The following is a 9,752-nucleotide window of genomic DNA, read 5'->3' on the forward strand; positions in this document are numbered from 1 at the left end:
ATTCTTTTCTGATTTTACTTAATTGTCCATCGTCTAAAGAATTACCATAAATGGTCCTGATAACTATCTTTTACTTATCTTCCATGATTTCCAACTACTCTTCTATGCATTAGTCTCTTTTCTGGCTCTGTGGGATAATGAGCTCCATGCATTGACTCACCTGCTCAGGCCTCTTGAGGGATGTTTGAAAGTCACCACGGTGATGGCGTACCAGGGCAAGGCCCCACTGGGAATGGGATAGGGCTCAAGGGCTGAGGCATATGTCTGGCAGCATGAGTTGAAGTTCTCTTAGCTGGGAGAGAATAAGAGGTAGACAGAGGTACACAAAACTACATTCTGATGCTGACAGGCCTTGGAAGCCAAATTTAAGGCACTATTTCAAGGGCACAGGTCTTGGATTTGCAACTTCTCTCTATTCAAATGAAAGGGTGGTCAAAATTCAGGCCCCAGAAATATTGCTGTGTCATCCCTGTGTTAATGAGCCTGAAGAGGGTGTGTGTGTGTGTGTGTGTGTGTGTGTGTGTGTCTGTGTGAGATACCGTAATGCTCTCAAATAAACTAGGCTTAACAATAGGTTCTGAGTCTTCTATTTGTAATTTGGGAGTAATTAGTGTTAGGGGGATAAATTATTAGCAACCTCGTTATATCAAACTGACCTAAGATAGGACAAATAATGTAGCCATTTCTTCAAAGACTGATTTTAGATCAATTTTGTTAAGAGAGGTTGCCACAAATGCTGAGAATCCAGGGAAATCTACTTCATTAAGAATCTATAATTAACGATGCAGTAACATATTTCACAACTGTGGGCTGGCAGGTAGAAAAAAAATTATCTCAAAATCTTCAATACAGATTTAAATCTAGGTTTTTCATTACAAACTTAGAAAACAAAGTTCTAAACAATGTATTTTTTAAAATGTCAAAGCTATTCCAACAACATTCTCAAATAGCTGCAGAAGGTAGAAGGAAGAATCATTTATTGATCAAAACCAAGAAAAAGGAAAATCACTGGCTTAAAGATTTACTCATTTATTTTGGCAGGGGAGGGGGAGAGAGAGGGAGAGAGAGTCTTAATGCAGACTCCGCCAGGGCTGAGACGACTAGTCTCATGACCCTGAGAACAGGACCTGAGCCTAAACCAAGAGCCGGGATCTTTTTTTTAGAGTTGGGCGCTTAACCAACTGCACCACCCAGGCATCCCAAAGAATCACTGGCGTAAAAAGGCTAAGATTAAGAAAAGATTTGAAGGGTGCGTGGGTGGCTCAGTAGGTTAAGCGTCTGCCTTTGGCTCACGTCATGATCCCAGGGTCCTGGGATTGAGCCCTGCGTTGGGCTCCCCGCTCAGCAGGGAGCCTGCTTCTCCCTCTGCCTCTCCCCCTGGCTTGTGCCCTCTCTCTCGCTCACTCTCTCAAATAAAGAATTAAAATATTTTTAAAAAGAAAAGAGAAGATTTGAGCTTACACAATGTATTGTGTAATACAAAACTAACATTCTCTTCTTAATGCTTCAAATGAAAATTGTCCCTTTATTAAGCACCCGCAGAGTCCCAAGCATCGAAGAAAACGTTAAAACACTCGTTCATACTCTTTTAGAGCGAAATTGCCTATTTTGTTGCACGCACACTTGCATGGCATTGACATTTTAGTTCCACAGCATTAAAATGACCAGTGCTTCAAGACTGGCTCAAGAAACAAGTTTCCGAGCTATAGAAGTAGATCATGCAGGAAGTTTCCGTCAGCTGTTCCACTCCATGTCCTCTCCCTCTGAAACCGCCACCCTTCCTCCCCCGAAACCGCCACTTCCACCTTCTCTTGCCACCTCTAAAACCAGCACCTCTGTCACCTCGGCTACGTCCTCCGCCTGCTGCCACCTGCTCTTGGAGGTCGCTTCCCACCTGGAGGTGGAGGTAAAACCCTCTGCAGTGGTAGCAGTTTCTAGGAGTCTATATACAACTTCTGCAGTTGTTCAAAGGAAGATGCCTTCATATTTGCTGATAATTTAATGGAAAAACAAACATCTCTAAGTTGCCCAAATATTTCACCCACTTTACTAATTTGTTCTTTCTTCACTAAATAAACCGTATCATTGAAATAAGGCACCTTATCTTCACCTGTAGTACATTTACAAACTATGTCATCTTCACAGGGATGCAGGAACTCCCCTAATACAACTACAGGTTCCAGAGTCTTGGCCTTTGTTAAAGCCTCCGCGGCCACCTCCTTGTCCAAATCCCCCTCTGTCACCACCACTACCTCTGAAATTACCGCCTCCATCTCGGAAGTGGTTGTTGCTGCAGCCACCAATGAAGCTGCCACCTTGATCAAAGCCTCCACGACCTCCGACCTCTGTCTGCCTCAAAAAGACCTGCTTGTTCTACCAGCCTCAACCCCCAGGTGAGTCCCTCCTCCCCCAGCAGGCAGCAAGCTCTTTATGTGCATCCCCTTCCCTCTCTCCCCCACTCCCCAAGCACATCCAGTCCCGCATGCTCAGATCCTCCTGCTCCCTACCTTAACTCACCAGGCTGAAATGAACACGAGAAACATTATAAACCAGCATCTTACATAGTTTCCTCCTCATTAATTGGTTCCAAGTGGGTCGCTTTCCAGCTAGACCTTCAGTCACTGTTGTCTAGCATGGTGCTAGGTATGAAAAGGGTTTTTTTTACATCTGGAACACAAGTCTTTAGGGATTAGGGAAATTTAAGGGTAACTGGATTGGAATGCAATTTCCCTGACAGCTAGAACAATGGTTCTCAAACTGTAGCCAGCATCAGAATCATCTGGAGGGCTTATTAAAATGTAGATTGCTGGACCCAACCCCAGAGTTTCTGATTCAGTAGGTCTAGGGTGGGACCAAGAACCTGCATTTCTAACAAGTTTCCAGGTGCTTCTCTGGGGAGCCCAGGTTGAGGGCCACCGTTCCGGACCAGTGGTCTCAACCTGGCTGCACATTACTATCACCTGGGGAGGCTTTTAAACTCCCGCTGCCCAGACCAATAACATCAGAATCTATGGTGATTATGACTAGGCTTCAGTATTTTTTAAAGCTCCCCAAGAGATTCCAAGATGAGGCCCAGATTGGAAAGCACTGTCCAATCTCATAGCTGTTCTCAGCCTAGGCTATCCATTAGAATAACCGGAGAAAGTATTTTTTTTTTTTTGAGGTATAATTTGACACATCATAAAAATGACCCTGCTAAAGTGTACAAATCAGTGGTTCTTATTCACAAGGTCACACAATCATCGCCACAATCTAGTTACAGAACATATTCATCACTCTCTAGGGAGATTTTGAACAAGGTTCTGATACACGTGTTCTGCTCTCAAGAGATTCTGATTTAACTGGTCTGCTGGGTAAAGGCATCAGTGTTTTTGTAAATTCCTCGGGTGATTCTATTGCCTGGCTAGGGTTGAGAACCACAGTTCCTGAGTTTGGTTACAGACCTTCCAACCCTGTTTAAGGAGTTAATACCTATTTAGGAAGTTTCACTGACCCCATCAGGGATGTTGTAAATATAGAGGAACTAGCATACCTTCTGTCTAAACTCCTGCCTGTCCACTAAATGTGCTCAATCGTGATGCAAGGGAAACATCATCCCTGATTTCTGGCTCTCGGAGCAGAGAGCTAGGTGGCTCTGACCAGATAGGCCTGGAGGGGTCTGGTGCCGAGCCTGGCTCTACTGCCGGCAGCGTTTCCTTGCCAGCCAAAGCCGAGTTTTAGAGACTGCAGGAGCCTCTGGAAGGGCTCAGCGGGCCCTCAAAAGGATTCAGAGCTGCTAGTAAATTTTTAAACACTTGCTTCTGTATTTTTAAGAAGCCCATTTTGTAGAGACCTTTGGTCTGATGTTGTTTCAACATTGGCCTTTTGCTGATTAAAGCACAGAAACTGAGTTTAAGTCTTGGGTCCTGCAATTGTTAATGTCAGACTTTGGTTAAAACTTCTGAGCTATGGTTTCCTCATTTTGTAGTATTTCCTTCCTCCCAGAGATGTCCGTGATTAAGGAAAATAGTATATTGGGCACATTCACCTCCAGAGAATGGATTCAGTGGAAAGATCATGAGATTTTTATGTCATGCAATCTGGAGTCAACCCCTGGTTCTAGCTCTTTCCACTGTGACTTGGGAAAAATGAGACTGCTTACAGTCTATAAAAGGAGAAACCAATAATAATAATAATAATAATACCTAACTCACCATTAATAATACCTTTACATATTTTTATGAAGATCAAAGTTATAGTTCAAAAAACTGGTGTAGTTCACATGAAAATGCTTTATATACTATGGCACCATATAAATGATTATGCTTTAGGATATAACTAGACAGATAGACATATGAAAGGAAGGGAGAATGCATAATTTAAAAATTAAGTTGATTTCTTTTGATGTGTAGACAGTTTGAACCTTAGGACCTCAGGAGCAAAAGGCTACTTCCTCCACAGATCATTTAAAAGCCTCTAACGCCTGAAATCTGGGTGATGAAACCTCATCTAAATGTTTTATGGAGAAGGAAATCCTAAGTCCCTGCCCTTTAAGTAGTCTTTTTCTCCCCCACTTTCCCTTTTTTGGGGTCTTTGCCTATACAGAATTAATTATGCTCTTTAGTTCTTAGCACTTAATTGGTCCATGCAAGTCCCCTCCTTTTAATTTATTCTTCTCCTTCATCCTTATCCCTGATCCCATTTCCCATCCTTTCATAGATCCCCATTCTTTTGTTTGCAACGTGAATACTTCCGATGTCCCTTTATACCTTTGTTTCTGCGTATATATGTGTAGCTATAAAAATACTGTTTGGTATGTGTGAAATTGTTTTTTAGAAATTTACACAATTGTTATTTTGTGATAAACCTCATTTATTTTGCCTATTTTACTGTGGTAAGAACATTTATATGAGATCTACCTTTTTAGCAAATTAAGTCTTCAATACGTTATTGTTGACTATAGGTTTAGTGTTGTACCTAGATCTCTACAGCTTACTCATCTTAAGTAAAACTTTATGCCTGTGGATTAATGGCTCCCCAGTTTCCTCTTCTCGCAACCATCATTCTACTCTTTGATTCTATGAATCCATTTTAGAAATCTCATGTAAGTGGAATCATGCAGCATTTGTCTGTCATGATCAGCTTCTTTCACTTAGCATCATGTCCTCCAGGTTCATCCACGGTGTCACATATTGCAGAATTTTCTTCTTTTTAAAGGCTGAATAGTATTCCATTTATATATATACCACTGTGAGATCCAGCCATGCTACTATATAAGGATCTAATTCACTTTCTTTTGACCACTGCATATTATTCCATCTTAGGCAAGTGCTCTATCATACTCTTCCCCTAGTGAGGGACACACATGTTGCCTCTAACTCCTACCACCAAAAACAATCATGCAGTGTCCTCCTTGCACCTCCTTGCACTTCCTGTACACTATTGTACCAGGAGTGGAGCTCCTGAATCACAAGGTATACACATTTAATGCTTAAATTTTGCCAGTATGAATAATATCAAGTGATATATCCTGATAGTCTTAACATTTTTTAATTATAAGTGAGATTAAACATCTCTTCAAATGTTTTTTCCTGATTAGATTTTCAGTGAACTGCCTATTCATACTTTTACCCATTTTTCTGTTGGATTTCTGTCTTTTCTGCAGATTGTTGAGAATTCCTTATATATTCTAGAAACTAATGGTTTGTCTGTTATAAATGTAGTAAAGATCTTCCAGTATATGAGTCACTTTTTAATACTGTATATAGTATCCCTATTCAATAGGAACTTCGAATTGTTTTGATATAGCCAAACTCCATCCCTAATTCTTTTTAGGGATTATACTTTGAAGGTCTATTTTAAAACATCTTTTTCTACCCTAAGGTCCCAAGCATTCTCATATAGGATCTGTTTCATAACTCTTATTTATTTGTCATTTGTTCTTCACCAGTAGTATAGTGCTTTAACTATTACAGTTCTTCTTAATATCTGTAGTATTTCTTAGTATCTGCTTAGGTCAAGCTCCTTATTTGTTCTTCTTTTTCAAAATTGTCTTAGTTGTTTATGGGCCTTTATTGTTCCATATTAATTTAAGAAGCCGTTTTATCTAGTTTTCCCAAAATATTCTGCTGAAAGTTTTATTGTAATTGCATTTAATTTGTAAATCAATTAGTGGAAATCTATATCTATAAACTGTAAATCATTTATCACACATATCATTTATATGTGTGACTTTCCATTTATTCAAATCTGCTCTCTTCTTTTAAATTTAAAAATTTCTCTATAAGGACCTTCATTAGGTCAGCTCATAGTCTTTAGCATTTGAGTTATTATAAATAATGTTTTATTTTCTACTACATTTTTGAATTGGTTATTGCTGGTATAAAGGAATGCTATTTGTCTTTGTTTAATGATATTTTTATTTCTCAACCTTGCTGACCTTGAACTCCCTTTTTAATTTTCATCGTTCAGAAGTTCTCTTATATTTTAATGTAAATTATTATGTAATCTACAAACAATGGCAATTTCATCTTCTCCCTTCCAAATTTTCTTCCTCTAATTTTAATTTATTGTCTGATTGTAGTGGCCAAAACCTCCAGTACTATGTTGATTATAACATTCGAAGAAATTAGCCTTGTCTACTTCCAGTCCCAGTCATATTGTGGCACAAAATCCACTATTATATATTCTTGGTTAAGAATGTAGTAGGTTTAAAAAAAAAAAAAAAAAGAATGTGGTAGGTGTTCCCACGAGCCTTTTATATGCCTGTGGTAGGGAATGGGGAGGAGGCAGAACCTGCTGAGAAGGAAATACATGAAGAGTCCTAATAATACTTACAAAGCCAGGGACTCACACCAAAAGCTGGGTAATTACGGTAAAGATACATTTTGGTTTTTTACGTACTTGAGTGGTTGTTACCATAATCCAAATTGAGTCCCCTTCCTTCTTTTCTCTCTATTCTCTCACACCTTAAAAGTGCTCTGGAAAAAAGTGCTATATTTAAACACCCCCAAACTCTTTCTCAGCACGTGCCCATCGGCTTTGCTGTCTCTTTCTCTCCCTGTCCTCCTTGCCTGCTTCATTAGGTAGCATAACATCTCTCTCAGAGAAAAACCACCAACCCTTCCTTTTTGAGAGGGGGGAAACAGAAGATCCAAATAACAAGTGGGAGCAGGAAAAGGGTGATGAATGTCTCCATTGGTAATCTGTACACTTTCTGCTTACCTGATTCGGCACACTGGGGCAGATCATTAGATATTTGGGTAGAAATATTTGCAAAACTTTAGTTCCTTTGGCTCTATATGCTTCTGCCCTACCAGCCTTCCCATGATTTGTTCAATACGACATCTGCCTCCATCACTGTTGTGTCCTATTTATGCAATCTAATGTAGCTTTATTTCCTTATTTATTTATTTAGACAGCTGTATCACATTGCCGATCCATTTTGAAATTACACTTAACTAAGCTTCTAGTGTTACCCAGTTATTTGTATAATTAGTTTTTGGATCTAATTCAAAGATTCTACATTTGTTCTTTTTAAAATTCCATTCTGATGCTCTAGCTTATGAAGAGTTTTAGAGACTTGTCTCTGTTATCCAACATTCTATCTAGTGCTCCAATCATCTTGTCATCTGTAGAATTTGATAGGAAGGCCATCAGTGTGCTCATCCAAACCTTTGATAAATATGTCAAAAAGGACAGGGCAAGGGAAGAACCCCAAGGCACACTACTATAAAATTTCCTTCAGGTTGACATGGAATTAGCATTCTTGGACATGACTGTTCAATTATTGATGAAGTCACCTGACTGTACTTGCATCCATTCCACAATTCTGCATGTTATCCACAAGGATTTCCTGAGAAACACTGTCAGATTCCTTGCTGAAATACTAACACACGGTGTGTGCAGCATTTCCTTGACCTACCTGATTAGTAAACCCATGTATTATTCAGTTCTGCTTCAGTTTCAAATGACAGAATTTCAATTTAAATGAGATTAGGCAAAAGAGATCATTTCTAGGTTCACCTAACTGTATATTCCATGTCATCAGAGTACTGGTTCTCTCTACCGTCCTCTGTGTTGGCGTCATTCTTACGCCATCTCTCCACTCCTGAAATCAAGATGGCTATCGGCGGCTAGAGAGTTTTTCTCCCAACATCTCCTCTATCATCCGAGAACTGATTCTCATTGTCTCTGACAGGATCATGAGCCCATCTCTAAACCAAACCCAGGGATGTGATGATTTGAGTGGCCAGCCCTGGGTCACTTGAAGCTATTCCACTCAAATTACAGGAACTGAGAAAACCTCAAAGATAATGATGCTATCAAAGGAAGAACAAATAGATATTTCCTATATCTGGGAAAAATGATCATATTGTTCCTTCCGATCATATTGTTCCAGAAAGTTATCTCCTGAACATACTGTTACCCACAGTTCAAGGATCATTCACATTGTATTTACATTTATATAATCAGTTATTTATCTATAACTATAACTATATATATATATACATATATATATACACGCACATATATAATTACTATGCAGTTGGAAGTGACGCTCTGCTTGGATAAACAATGTATCATCAGAAGTTTATTTCTATAGGGATGAGTAATAAGTGTTCTCCATTCTGCAGCTGGCCAATTGACTTCAAACCCACTCACCACAGAAATCTGGGCAACAGAGTCATCTACAGATGAGGGATGGGGTTATCATGTATACATTTTGTGGTGAGCTGTCCTGCTGTGAAGAGATAATTTCTTGGTCCTGATTCATTTGGATGGCACTGGTAATACATGATCCAGAATATAGTGGTCTTAAAGCAAAATGAAATGCCAGGGTTGAAAGCTGTAAGAATAAGAGCTATATTTTGGCTTTAATATAACTATTAGAATCTATTATTAGATGGATCTACTATTAGATGGATTCTCTAAATGCATTTAATGGTCTAACTGGTTTTTCGCCAAGGCACTTTTCCAGGCACGTAATTTTACACGTTCTGACAACATCCAAATCCATGGAGAAGTCGCACTCACTTAGTACAAACCTGTTGATGAGAAAATGCCATGGTGAACACTGGAGAAAATGCTCTTGGGAGACATGTTAAGGGCTGCTTTTGGAGGAAAAAATCTTGGAAACTTATATCATGGAGTTGATCTAGAATCATTGGTAACTAGACTCAATGGTTACATGATATTTCAAGTCTGATTGCCTGATGAGAACAGCTTTCTCATGTCTATGCTGTCAGGACCCCACTTCTGCTTGACTACCTCAAACAATAAAACATGGCCTCGGCCTGAATTGTATACCTCTATACATATTGGGTAATGTCTGTCCTTTTCCTGTTTTTACTTTATAGAATGTCCTGATTTTGTGTGAACTTGATGTTATACCAGAGTCCACACCTGGACAGTAGCAGAATCATTATATCTTACTCTGAAAGGTAGGTAGGCAAGCAGCAGAGAAATATCAAGAGGTTTGCCAGTTGTCAGGAATATATTACACTTTTACTGAATACACTAGATGTGAAAATAAAAGCAAAAATCTGTTGGGAATTTTGCTAATATGCTATGTATAGTAAGACATGAGTGACCACCCTCAGAGAATGTAGGGAAAATAGTGGGTATTTCAGGAACCCAGTGGAAAAGACCAACAAGCCACTTTTTTTTTTTTTTTTTTGGACAGGCTAGAGCCAAGCCACATAATCATGGGAATGTTAGGACATCCTAGCACTTTCCAGACTGATCGATAACATTAAATGTTGCAGTTAAGT

At 39.3% G+C, this 9,752-nt stretch overlaps 1 pseudogene; it reads right to left on the reverse strand.

Moving 5' to 3' along the window:
* Nucleotides 1-1,672: 1,672 nt before the first annotated feature.
* Nucleotides 1,673-8,068, reverse strand: LOC113254960 (H/ACA ribonucleoprotein complex subunit 1-like; annotated as a pseudogene).
* Between the last annotated feature and the right edge of the window lie 1,684 nt (nucleotides 8,069-9,752).

This window comes from Ursus arctos, unplaced genomic scaffold (assembly GCF_023065955.2).
Source record: "Ursus arctos isolate Adak ecotype North America unplaced genomic scaffold, UrsArc2.0 scaffold_5, whole genome shotgun sequence".
NCBI classification, from domain to species: Eukaryota; Metazoa; Chordata; class Mammalia; order Carnivora; family Ursidae; genus Ursus; species Ursus arctos.